Source organism: Motacilla alba, chromosome 15, assembly GCF_015832195.1.
Source record: "Motacilla alba alba isolate MOTALB_02 chromosome 15, Motacilla_alba_V1.0_pri, whole genome shotgun sequence".
Classification (NCBI taxonomy): domain Eukaryota; kingdom Metazoa; phylum Chordata; class Aves; order Passeriformes; family Motacillidae; genus Motacilla; species Motacilla alba.
In genome coordinates this window covers 6,768,209-6,781,684 of record NC_052030.1, presented here as the reverse complement: position 1 = coordinate 6,781,684, position 13,476 = coordinate 6,768,209, and the positions used below count along the sequence as shown (strand labels likewise).

At 37.4% G+C, this 13,476-nt stretch overlaps 1 protein-coding gene across 5 annotated transcripts in view; it reads left to right on the top strand.

Annotated features, from left to right (window-relative positions):
* Positions 1–13,476, top strand: part of ARVCF (ARVCF delta catenin family member) — a 249,190-nt gene that overhangs the window by 13,992 nt on the left and 221,722 nt on the right. For 4 of the 5 annotated variants that reach the window (XM_038151904.1, XM_038151906.1, XM_038151908.1 and 1 more), the window contains exon 2: positions 125–190. The exons of the other annotated variant lie outside the window; for it this stretch is intronic. The gene's annotated coding sequence lies outside the window, so the exon portion shown is untranslated. The remainder of the gene's footprint in view (positions 1–124; positions 191–13,476) is intronic. 5 annotated transcript variants of the gene reach the window in all.

Sequence of the window (13,476 nt, the reverse complement as noted above, 5' to 3'; positions counted from 1 at the left end):
GTTTTGGCAGGTGTTTGGGCTGTGAACTGTATAGGAACTTGTCTCATTGCTCAGGTCAACAAGCCTTTAGTCACACTAGTTCCAGAATTTATTCAGAGTTTGATCTGCCTCTTATGTTTTCCAGGGATATCCGTAACTGAGTTGTGCTTTATGAACAAGGGAGGGGCCTAACAAGTCGCCTGAAAGGGTGGTAAGAGTTGGCAAAAATTCCCACATATGTTTATATTTCTTTCATTATTACATGTGTTTGTGTGTATGAAATCTAGAAAGCAAAATTGTCTGGGACAGTAAATAGAAAAATTAAAAAAGTAGCAGTCTCACAGTTGACGTTTGTTAGGCAACAATAAAGTGATAAAAGGCTAAATTCTTTTTCTAGTAATAGCCTGTCGTGACCTTTCTTTCAACAGAAGGACTTTTGAACTGAGTATGGCTAAAATATGCAAGAGTTTGAGTTAGCCTGCTTGGAATACCAAATCACCAAACAAAACCAAATGTTTGTTATAATCAAAATGTAAAATAATCAACTGCATATAATGTAGCTAATAATAAAGTTTCCAAAACTTTATAAATGGGCCTTGTCAAGATGTTTTGTTCTGCTGGTGTCTGGCTTTTAGACAAGAGGTGAACTGACTTCCCACCTCCTGACTGCCCCTTCTCAGCCCCTCAGTTTTGTGTTCAGCTGTACTGACAGGTTTCATTTGGGGTTGTTGCCAGAGCTCTCTGTGCAGAAATCTGTGGCAGGGGAGTGTTGCAAAGTTCTGAACTCTGTGGTTATCTCAGCATGATGGGGTGTGGGCCTTGCTGCCCCAGAGCCTCCTGCTGCAAGAGAAGGGCCTGTGGCAGAACAGCACAGTCAATGTAGGCAAAGAGCAAGCAATTTATTAATTTGTATGACTTTAACTAATCTTAGAAGTTATTCCTGAGACCTAACCAGGCAGAAGCTTCCTTACACAAGGAAAAGTAATTTACATTGGTATAAAGGAACATAATTAAAAAAACCTGATTTCTTAAATGACTAAAAGCAGAAGATGGCTGTACTTGCTAAATGAATAAAAATGATTGAATAATTCAAACTTCTAAAAGCTTTCATTTCTTTTTATTAGTCTCCTTTTAAATTTGTTTAAGGGAAAGTAGATTTTTGGGTAAAATATGGGAATACAGTTTACACAGTACAAGCAGAACTGAAAACTATGGTTTCTGAATATCCTAAGCAGTATAGAAGAGGTGGGAGATTTCTTAGGGGATTTTTCAATTTAATAGTTAGCCTGAGGTGAAATTCGTATTTCAGTGAACTATTTTGAGCAAAAGAAAATTATTGTAGGGGTGAAAGGGAATAAAGTAATAGGAACAGAAGGTGTTGTTTTTCACTAAACAGCCTCACTACTTTTCAAAATTAGGTAAAAAGCTATTAGGCAATCAAATGAAATGCTGTTTGTAGAGACATAACGAACATGTATCTATTTTTATTCTGCAGTATATTTGTGAAGGTAAGGAATGTACAGCTTTGAAAATCTTCCTGCTTTTTGTACTCTGAAGATTCAAACAATACTAATTGTCCTATCATTACCAAAGGGCTTTTTTACAGAGTTCATGTCTAAGACTGATTTCTTGTTTCAGAAGTGAGGTATTCTCTGTATTCCTTTTAAAGAGCATGTCTCCCTTAATCAGGAGAGCCATACATTTTCAGAATGATGGTGCTTTCAATTTATTGCTTGTCAGCCCTAAAGAATGCTGGTCATTTTCTTTACAAGTGCAACTCATTGACTGAGACTGCTAACTTTTAAAGCAATTTTAGGTTTATTTTGATTGGTTATTGGTTTGTGGCTTTTAATGACGAGATTGAATTGCATTTCTGTGCAATAGACATTGTGGTGGAAAATCTGGAAAGTTGGAGCCGTTTGGAACTGCTCTTACTCCCACTGAGGTCAGCAGTAGCATTGCTGTGGCTTTCAGTGGGAGTAACATTATACTGTCTGAATGTGAAGACTTTTCTTTCAAAAACCACTTATAATAGTCTGCTTTAGTTAGGGTTACATGAAAACTAAGTAACTATTGTACTGCTTGTTTATGGAAAAAAAGGTATTTCCTAAGTAGGAGAAAGAAGTTGTAACCATTTCTGTTGTGCCAGCATGTTAGGGTTTTTAGTACCTAGAGCTCTGGAAGTCGTAGAACAAAACTAGTTTTGATTATATCCTCCAGTGTGTTTTATTATATTGTCAGTGGGAGTAGATTTGAGCAAACTGAGTGCCTTCTCACAAGGCAGGGAGTGTTGCAGGATGAATCCTTGCAGGTATTAATGGTCATGTAAACAGGGAATCTGGATTGGAGAGGAAGTGTCATCTGAATACATGTAGTTCTCAAAACTGTGCGTTAGTTCTCAACTTTTAATAAAAAGTTAATTATTATTAGTGGCCCATTCACGGATGTCATTTAAGAAAAAAGTTATTTTCTACAAAGGTGAACATTTCAAAAAGTGAGATGCTATGTTTGCTATGCAGTAACTGTCGAAAGATTTTTTTTAAGCTGTTCTATGAAGATGCTATTACAAGTGAACTTTGCATAAAAGCTTCTAGCCCATGGTTGCCCAGAAAAGATTTCTTAAACATCAAAAATAAAGGCCTTTTCAGAAATTAATGCTAAATAGTCACTTCCAGAACTGTAGTTGTGTGATTTAAATGGTCAGTTGTGCTTGCGGTATACAAAATGGAGTTGACTAAAGGTGTTCCAGGCTGCCAGATTTCAGACCTCAGCCATCCAGAATGCGTGTTTTTAAGCTGTTAAGAACATATTTTTTCCTTATAATTAATTTTCTTTCCCTAATTCATTGCTTGTGGTTTTATGGCTGCTTATTTTGGGTTTCTACCATATTTTCTGGAATGATCAAGAGTGATGAATTAATCTTAATTGATGGATTACTATGCATTAATCAAACCCTTACTTAATATGCTTGATTTTTCTTGCGAGTAAGCTATTTCTTAAAAACACTGTCTGTAGTTAAGTTTATTAAATTAAGACTTGAACATATAAGAGTCTTTGTCACGTATGGGAAGCACAAGTTATGACCCAAATACTCAAATTACTCAAAATTAGCATTTTGTTTTATAAGCATTTGCAGCACAAACAAATCTGAACTAAATAATTTTAGAAAGGAATTTCTCCTCTATATAGTGTACATTATATGTGCACTATATTACACTGTGGCTCTTGGAGATTATTTTTATCTGGTTTATCTGATGCCAAGTCTGTTTCAAATGGCAAGTTTTACTATTGTCTCTGCATGACGTGGTTTACAAACTAAGTCTCATGACTCTGTGTTGTGTGCCTGAGAATTTACCTCTACATGATTATCATTAGTTAATGATCACACAAGCTTTCCAGAATTGCTGCCGAGTCCTATTTTTGCCATCTTTGTTATCCACGCTATGGTAGTGCCTTTGGTGGTGTTGAAAAGATATAAAAAAGTACATTGGATTCTTATTTACAATATGCATGGATTTATTAAATTATAGTTAAGGGAGCATTATAACTACTGAAATACTGATTACTGAAACAGAAAGGTTTTTTTTTTTTTTTTTTTTTTTTAGGATGTCTACTAAATGTTTGCAAAGTTCTTAACCTCTCTGAAGTAGAATTTCATTGAATTGCCTGGCTAAGGTTGGCCTTAGAACAAGTCTGTATGGTACATCGTGTGCTGCCCTGCTTTCTGCTTCATGGCTTGGGGAAAACCTGCTTCATCTGAAATGCATTAGTATTCAAATCCCAGATGCTTTTCTGGACTCAAAGGACTGATAATCTGTATTTGGGATACGCATGTGGAAACAGGCTAATGCACACCTACCAATGGAGCTGTACCTCTTTGCACACATTAGTACTGAAAACAAATATGTAACTTCTGATCCTTGAGATCCCACTGCCAGTGTTGGTGTTCTGGTCAAGCGTGCGATGCAGCTCCTCTGTCACATCTTTGCTGGCATATTCCCAGATGCCATACCAAATTGCATTGTATGGATCCAGTGAGGAGATTACAGGTTTAGAATTTAATCTGTACTTGCATAGCAAGAGTCATGGCAGGCCTTCTTAATATTCCTTCAGTGTTCATGGAGACGTGTCTGGCAAGATGGAATAAGATGGGCACGGTCTATTAAAACTACAGTGAATAAAACTTTAGGACCCAATCTCTTGATTTACATTTCTTACAGCAACATCACTATAGAATTGACAAGATATAAATATTAGACAAATTTTCTCCTTTTATTTAGGTTCATTAAAGGCCTTTCCAAGTGGTTAAAGGAAACTTAGATGGTGAAAATAATTAAACAAAAAATATAAAGCATTATCTTGGAAAAATGTTACAATACCTGCTCCTTAGTAAGCCAGAAACATATCCTCACAGACCAGGTACAGATGGAATTGAAATGCAACCAATTTAGCTGTTGCACCATCCCATGGTGACTGTTTTTTAACTTTTCCTTCAGGTATTAAAAAGTATACTGCATACAAGAGGACAGGCAATTTTATTTGGCTTTGGGCTACTTTCTTGATTTCTTGTAGTTTCAGTATTAGTCTTCCATCGTAAACTTTCATGCCTTATGGTAAGCAATGGTGGTTTTTTTTGGTTTTTTTTTTTTTTGCTTCATATGGTGTATAAATCGGTGCTGGGCTTCAGCAGGGATGTACGTAGAACAAGTCTTCTGAAACTGATTTGCAGCTGTGCTGTAGAAACATATTGGAAATTCTTAGGAAGAATTTTGTGAGACTTTATCTTGCACAATTTAAATAAAGGGTTTTCCTGTTAAAAACCTCATGACATCACTGAATTTTGAGATGGGTTGTAAAATACCTACATGGTGAAGTCGAGAGCATTTGGACTCTAATAAAACAGTCCCCTTTGCATTTTAGATTTAAAGCTGAATTTTTCCTCCATCTGGAGGGTTATGCATGAACAACTGCAGATATGCGTTGTTCCATGAGAGTTCTGGCAGGGATTGTTTCCCTGGAATGGTGCAGTCAGGAACAGAAGGGAAACGTGCCCTGATCTGTCTCAGAAGCTTAAAGCATTGCTTGTTCCTCCTCTCCTTCCTGAATTCCAGTAATTGTTGTAGCTTTAGCATCGCCCACATCAGTAGAAAGGAAGACTTTGTTTCTTGCCACTGCTCCCTACCACTGCCAAGATGGACCTAGGGCATTTTTGACTGGGGGTATGAGGGCGTATTTATCGCATTAAAATGATCATTATCATATCCTTTTGTTGACATTATCTTCAGCATGTTCTTCCTTTTAATTAAATTGTAGCTTATTGTATGGGAATTCTTTTGCTTTCCTGAAGTGTTTCTTCTCCTTAAGATAGGTATCTGTACAGAATCCGAACTGACAGCTGACAGAAGATTGACTTCATAATGCTGTAATGGATTGCAGTATTTCTTGTTTTGAGCATTTCTTCTCTTGGCACTAGGCATTTGTGAAAATATTTGCTGGGGTTTTTTTTCACGTTTTTCTATATTAATGTATAGGATGATATTTTGGCACAAAAATGTTACACTTCATTTAGTGACAAAGAAAATTTTCAGCATTCTTGGAGAAGATTGGTGTGTTTGATAGTTGCATGTCACTCTCAGGGTATTTATAGGTACAGGGGGCAGCACAAAGATTAGATGCTTTCCAGCATGTGTTAATGCAGTATTATCTCTTCCATGAAGGTTTTTTTATGGAGCTGAGTTTAGAAGTATGTTTGAAAACAGCCTTGTCACACGTGTCATCAAGGTCAGAAGGGAGAGAAAGCAGACATTTCAACGTTCCAACTAAGTTATTTGAAAGGACTGTAGAATGTTAGTGCTTGCTAACCAGTGAACCAGTCTCTTCATGCCTCTTCAGCAGTCCTGCAGTAGAGATGATGCAGTTTATCCTGTCCATGAAATTTTGAGCTTTCACTGCTTGGGACTCGAAGGTTAAACTTTCAGGTACTATAGTTGATAAAAGCCACTGATTGATTATGAACCCACAGTGACACCATAAGAAAGCTTGGGGTGCAAGGTGTGGAAAAGTCCTCAAGTGAGGTTGGGAGTGTGGTGTCTATACTTGGAAATTTCCTAATTGTTGATGTAGTGGGGAACAGTGGTTCTTGCTATTTATAGACAGTGGAGGCTTTTTTGGCATTTTTATTGTGGTTTTCCACCATGAGTTCTGGAGAAACATGAACAAGTTCCATGTTGTAGCACCTCATTGGTGGTGAATACAGTTAATTCCTTGGACTGCTGCTTTAGAACACGTTTTAATTTCAAATAAATATCCAACTAAAAAACACTTTGCTGAGCACTGGACCTAATTAAACTATCATTAGATGTTTCTGCATTTGGTAATTTAAGCTTATTACTTACAGTTTTAGGAAGATGATGTGCATGTTGGTAGCATTCAGGTATTAATAAAAATACAGGTAAGTAAGTAAACATCAGTTAGACTAATACTATGCCCCCAGACCTGGAGGTGTGCAGCCTCATCAAAAGCAGACTTTCTGTAATACCCTTTGTGTGCCAGTGACATTGAAGGGTAATGCTGCTTTGTACTATTCTTATAACTTGGAAGAAAATTCTACTGATTTTTTTGATTTATTCCAGACTTAAACCATTGTAGATGCATACTACTGCTGGGTAAACCCTTTCTGCCAGCAGGTGGAAATGTATATACCACTCTTCCTTTGACTTAGTCTTTCACTGGCTGATGTTTCTTACCCTGTCACTGAAGTAGAAGGTCAGTGAAAATCCTATTTAAAATTTCAACGTAATGGATCTTGCTGTGCCAAAACTTGCAAGTTCTCTTTAACAGCAACTGGAGAGTCTAGACTTTTTGGAAGGTAGGAATACTGGAGTAGTGTTCTGTATTACCCACTACAAGTAATGGAAAGCTGTTATCATTGGTTAAGATGTCTGTGGTATGTTTCTGGAATGATTTTCTGTGCAGTGGGGATCTCTGTTGACCTTGGGATTGCTGTATTGCAGTAAATATACCTGTGGTGTAGTACTAAGCACATACAAGCGTGGTTTTTGCTAATGAGTTTGTAGTTGACACAAAGCTTCACTGGCTTTTCATGGCAATCTTTGCTGTTTGGAATTCACAACTAGTCATGCTATTCTGGCACAGTAGGACATTTAATTGAAAATAACATCACGGAAGTAATTTTTCCTGTTAGACTTTACATAAGATCTGAATTAGATCCTAGCTTTGTATTTGAGACAGTTTTGTACTATTTCCATTGCTATGTAACTATTGTATGGTAAAGAGTTGCTATTATTTATGCCATTTCTGTGGAAAGTCAGAATTTCAGGTCCAGCAGAGCTGTGGGATAATAAGCTTGACAAGGCACTAGGTGAGATATTGTAGATTCAGTTTTTAAGTGCTAAAAGACTGAAAAAGACTGTATTTAAATCAAGACAAGAAGAAGACTATTAGAGGCATTGATACTTGAGGTTCAGAAGGCAAATTCTAGGATGGAATTTGAAAGGCTTTGAATGCTGGATGATAGTGGAAGCAAGGGATAGAGTACATGTCTGGAGTTACAAAATGGCTAAAATAGCTCTTTCTTTTTATTGCAAATGGTGACATTTTCAATACAGCATTCAGGTGGTATTAAAGGTACATTGAAGGAAGCTAAATAAGAAAACTCATGGGATTTTGAAGATACCATTCTGCGTTTCTTTACTGTCTGTAATCCCACTGTAATTCACAAAGGTGAATTCTTGAATATGGGAGAGCTTGCAAGCTCGTACTGCGTTGGGCAACTCAGAGGCTGAGCAAACTACTGCCTGTACTCGGTGGTGTGCATGATTTTTCTGGACTGGAAGGAAAGAGTTACAGACAAACTTAGAACCTGTGGAAAAAAGGTCTTCACTCACAATGGAATTTGTCAAGCAGACATAGATATGCCATGGAATTTTTCACACTTGCTAATGGCTAATGGACTGTCTGGCAGCTCAGTTTAACTGTGAAAGCTTGTGCCTTCCTTTTTTCTGCATAGCACCACATGAGGAGAGAGCATTGCTGCATCATCCAGTGCTTTTGGGGTGTTACATTGAGAGCTGATCCCACCCTGATTAACTTCTGAGAACAGGCAGCTCACAGCATAACACTGTCCTCTTCTTTTAAATTTATTTTCCACTCTGCTTTCCTGCTTGATTAATATTACAGCTATTTTTGCCTGAAACGCAGAATTATTTCTCTGTACAGTTCTCATTGTGAGATCCAAGGGCTTCTTTCCTAGTATACTACAATTAAATAGGAAAAGGTTATCTGGCCTTTCTGAGAACTCATTTAAAATGAAGGAATAAGGATATTGTTTCAATTTTCTTTTTTTCTGAATAATAACGTGCAGAGATTACATTTTGCACCTTGGTCCAAAATCCAATCAATTCTTTTTATTTCTGCATACAATGTAATTCCTTGGCATTTGAAGAAGATGGCACTGGAAAACAGTGCATATGGGTTGGGTTTTTCCTGTCTATAAGCAAGTTATTTTGATGTAATGAATAGAAGCCGATCCTCTGTCAGAAAGAGTTGATCAAATGTGAATTAAATAACCAGACTGTATTAAAGTCTGTGACTAAAATGGTGAATGTTAATATGATTAATTTAAAACCATAGGTATAAAATACAGCAGATAAAAACTTATCTTGGTCTGCTAAAGTCAAGTTAATTGGAAGAAGGGCAGTGAAGAAGCGGGTGGCATTTTGTTTTGTCATATTGTGACCACAGGGTGTTTCAGAATAGTTTGAGTTTGTTAAAAGGCAGATTTTGCTGGAAGGGATAAATGCAGGATTGTGTTTTGTCAATTTCTAATAGGAGTGGAATTTCATTAGCACTACTATTCATTTGTGTTGTGGGAGGAAGAGTAAAATAGATTCTCATTGACTTAAAATGTCACTGTCAATTCTAGCTGCTGGAATTCTCTGCAGTTTGTTGGCTGAATATGTGAAAGAAAATAGGACTATGGGTCAGCCCTGTTCAGTCTAATTAGGATCCATGAGGTTTTGTGTGGGCTTATACATTTGTGGGTTTTGTTGTTGTAGTTGGGTAACATTGTGCTTTTGTCATTTCTTCTAACACCCACATGCTTTTTGCTTTCTGGTAGTGCTTCATATTTATTTCTGTAATGCAAACTCTCCTCTTGGTTGCAGAAGCATAATTTGTTGTGCCCATATTTTATACCTTTCTGTCCCTGATCTCTTGGAAAGCCCTTGACATTTCTTTGCTCGGTCTACCCAACATAACGTTTACATGATTTTCTTGTCCCACTGCTGACAGTCCTTTCTTCAGCATTTTTCTCAAACTTGTGTTTATCTTCTCCTTCAGAGAGCTGTATGACAAATCTGTGTATCCCTGTTTCTCTCTCTGTGTTCATTTTTCTTCTGTTCTGTCTTTCTAAGCTGTGTTCTTGTCACAAATTTCAGAATACTCCTTATAGGGCAGCCTTTGAAATCAAAGTCTGCATACTGGCAGGAAGATATATGTGATTAGTTTTTGCTTTGGCTTAAACAGAAGAATTACTATCTCTGCCAGTTTCAAACACAAAGACTTGCTAGCTGGCTACTAAATTCTAAACTTCTTGGAATAAGGTTTCTTATCTTCCTTTGTTTTGGAAGAAATACTGAGTAAAGTTTACTGGAAAATTCTGTCCTCCCTGCTCAAAGTGACAGATGATATTGATATAGAATTTCCTGCTAGTTTTTATAAACAGCCTTCAAATTATGACTGCCATGAAATTGTGTTCTAGTGTGCAGTGAAGGGACTTGAAAACAAAGCTAATGAACTCAGAAATATCTGTTGTTAATCTTGCATTCAGAAGTACCATATTAGCTGAATATCACTCCAACTTCTTGTGACTTTTTGGTCCTTGTAAAGGTAACACAAGGTAACACAAGGTTACCTTTTTGGTAACTTGTAAAGATAAAGTGTCATTCTCCTACAATCATTTTCTTTATCTTAAAAAAGGAAATAATGTGAGGAAAGGCTTTTGTTCGTAGATAATCAAGTCTCCCCATCAAAATTTGTAATAACTGCATTATTTTTTCCTGATTTTCCTGCAAGTTTTTAAACTTGCAGAATAACTGCCTACATTCCCTCTTCTAATAACCTCAATGGCAGATATATTTCCTGGAAAGATTTCATTACTTGTTCTCTGATATTTTTAAAGTTACTATTAGGTATTGAAGACCTCATCTTTACAGGTCTTTGAGGAAAATGAGGTGTCCCTGCAAATACTTGGGTACTTTCTCCTCGCTTCAGAGAGAAAAGTTTGATATCTTCATAGGAGCAGTAGTTAATGGCAGCGTGTTCAACAAGGAGGGTTATTTCTCTAATTTCAAAAGAGCACATTTTAGACATAAACAATTACAAGTATTGTTAATCCCCGAATTGTTCTATAGCAAGTAAAGTCTAGCACTTCCTTTTTAAAATACGGCTTTAGTTGAGCTACTGGTTCTCAAAATATTTCCACTTATCTCTGAAGTCGTAATTATGGTATTCATCATATTTGAATATAATTGCTGCACTTTGCATTCTGTTCAAGTCATAAGACTTCAGTAAGGAATTAATTTCAGCTATTGCTTTCTTGCCTGCTGGAATCTGAATTTTGGACTTCATCTCCTTTGGTTTTTATCAGTTAGAGTGTAATGTTTCTAATGAGGCTGTCTCATGCATTGAGTATTATTCTGAAATGGAACTAGACATTTACAAAATAATGAGTAAATACAATGTAGGTGGTTATAGGTGATTATCAGGTGCACAGAGATTTCTGGATACAGCAGCTATAACAGCTCCATGTTAATCCTGTTGTATACAAGTTCTCCTAAATTATTTCATCTCTTTTGAGAAAAATATTATCTCTGTATAACAAGACTTAATTAATACTTGTCAAGTGCTTGAGGTGCTTTGCTTTACAAAAGTTATTGCTGGGTAGTTAAAAATATTTATTCTACTGTGTGCAATAATAATGAATAGAACAGACCAGTAATAAACACATGCCTCTCTCACATGTCCTGAAAGAATTAAAACACTCAAAAAATAAATTGGAATATTTAAAGACTTGTGCTCCTCATAGATGAGGACTTTATGGAGCGTTTTCAAAAGCTTGATAAATGCAATAAACTACATCAGATGCATCAGCTTATTCACTTTGTGCTGCCAATCACACAGAAATTGGGACGAAGCTTTGAAGTAATGTAGGACTATATAATAATATTATTCTGTGCCTTTGGAATGTGTGACCTCTTCATGGAAAGAATTGCACATCTGCACTCTAAAGTTTGGAATTGATTAGAAAGGAGTTGCTAAGCCCAGTCATTTTCTAGTACAACCATGGTGATTTCTGTATTTAACAAATTTGCTCCTAAAAATAATTAGTGTTTGTGTTTTGTCCCTCTCTATTTGATTTGGAAAGGCTTTCTCTGATGGGTAAAATTGTCCTGATTTCCACCAAAATGAACGTCACGAATAGCTGCTCATTTTAGAGCAGTAGTCTGAGCTCCAGTTTGAGCTCTCATCAGTGAGAGCTTTAATGGAACATGATGATGCTTGACCTTGTTGTCCCTGCCACCTTTCTCTTTTCCTTATCTCCACTGATGAAGAAGGAGAGTGAGTTTAGGGAGATGGAGATGTTGTTCACAGTAGCTTTCTCTCTTGCTGCTTTCCCAGTGCTGGGTCCCCTCTGCTGCTGCTGAGCCGTGCCTGGTGCTCTCTGCTTTACTGGGCAGTGACATTCCTGCTGCACACGCTGAACACAGGAATGTGCGAGTCAAAGGCAGTGCAATAGAAAATGGGGCCTGGGAGGTTTGTAGAGCATCCCCAGCTCTCCCCACCAGCCCAGGGTGAAGAAAGGCTCAGCACATGCTGAGCACAAATCATTCTGATGCTCTCTGCACATTTTTCTCTTCTTTATCAGTCTTTTACTGGGATGCTGTGAAGTTTCTTAGTCCTTGGGTGGTGTTTCCACGTGCAGCCTTGCAGCTGAGCAATTGTAGCAATACCAGAGTTCAATTTAACAGTATTTCTTCAAGAGCCTGGGTCCTTGACTGATTTGTAGAGGACAAATGAAAAGAGCAATTGCAAATGGGTTTCTGTGCTATTAGAGCTCTAAACAGCCTTCCCTCTTGGCTGTGTGTCAGATCATACCTCAAGGAGGGATGGGTGGGCTATGAACCTTAAAATGATTTAAATACTTAAATGCAGGGTCAACTTTTCGTATCAGTGGGTGTCTTTAGCTGGTCTCGGAGTGCTCAGCAGTAATAATTTTCTTTAATATTTTCAGGTAGCATTGAAGGTGGTAATTGAGTAGCAAGTGGTTTGAGTTCTTATATTTCTTAATAATATTTCCCTATAATTTACTTAAATTCACTAGAGAACCTTGGTTTTGGATTAATTTTCAAGAAAACATCATTGCAGCTTGTTGTGTTGTGAGGAAGATTTGTATGTAGTATATCAATAGCTGCACAAAAATTGGTTAAGTCAGAGAGTGAACCAGGAGGGGAAGAGGTTGTTAGGAAGATCTTTTAAAGGAGAGACATTAGCATACAACCTCCTTCATTACTCAGCTATTTTAGGGTATTCCATCAATGCATAACATTAATCAAGGGAAAGGGAACTACTTGCTTGTGGCCTCTACCCTGTAGATCCTTGAGGCTGTGTAACCTCTCTTACACAAATTTGTAGACTTAACCTGTTTCAGGAGCTATCAGTTCCAGCATACTGCAGCACTGGCCATTCTCCTCAGTGACAGCCCCCTTTTTTTTGCTTTATTCCTCTCAGGTGTGCAGAAAATGGCAGGCTTGAATTGATTCTGGCAAGAAGCCATAATAGTTAATGTGAGATGGCTGTCATCTTTTGCTACACAGAAGTGGTTTCTAGATGTGAAATCCATACCTTAATCCTTTGCTTCACCTGGTGTTTCAGTGGCACTGCTTGGGTTCAGTCTGCCACTGAAACATTCCTGCTTTGTTGTTTACAGATGGTTCTCTGTGGCTGATGTATGACTCGGTGGGGAGATGACTGCCTGGTCTCTTCATTTCTCTGTTATTTCACGTATGAAAAGGACGTATTGGCCACTATTAAAGAAGTAGCCCTATCAAAGAGAAAAGATAATTACAAATCACCATTAACATTCTTTGAGGATGGCTAATTGTGAGAAATTGGGGGGAACAGCAGAATGGAAAAGTTTAAGTGCCAGTGTCTCTGGCCTCCTGTTTAAGCATCAAGCCTGCCTTGTATAATAAAAGCTATTTATAAATTGCTGCTCTGTTAAACGTGTACAGAATTTTACGATGCATAAATTGGGAAGCAGAGCCAGCTAAGGGACTTAGCAGAGTGATGAATGGATGACAGGGTGCAAGACTGAAACTCTGTTTTATTCATGGATTGTGAGGTCAGGAAGAAGAACTGCTGGGAAGGGCTGGCAGTTGAAGGAGAAAGATACAGAACCCAAGAGATAAAGAATCC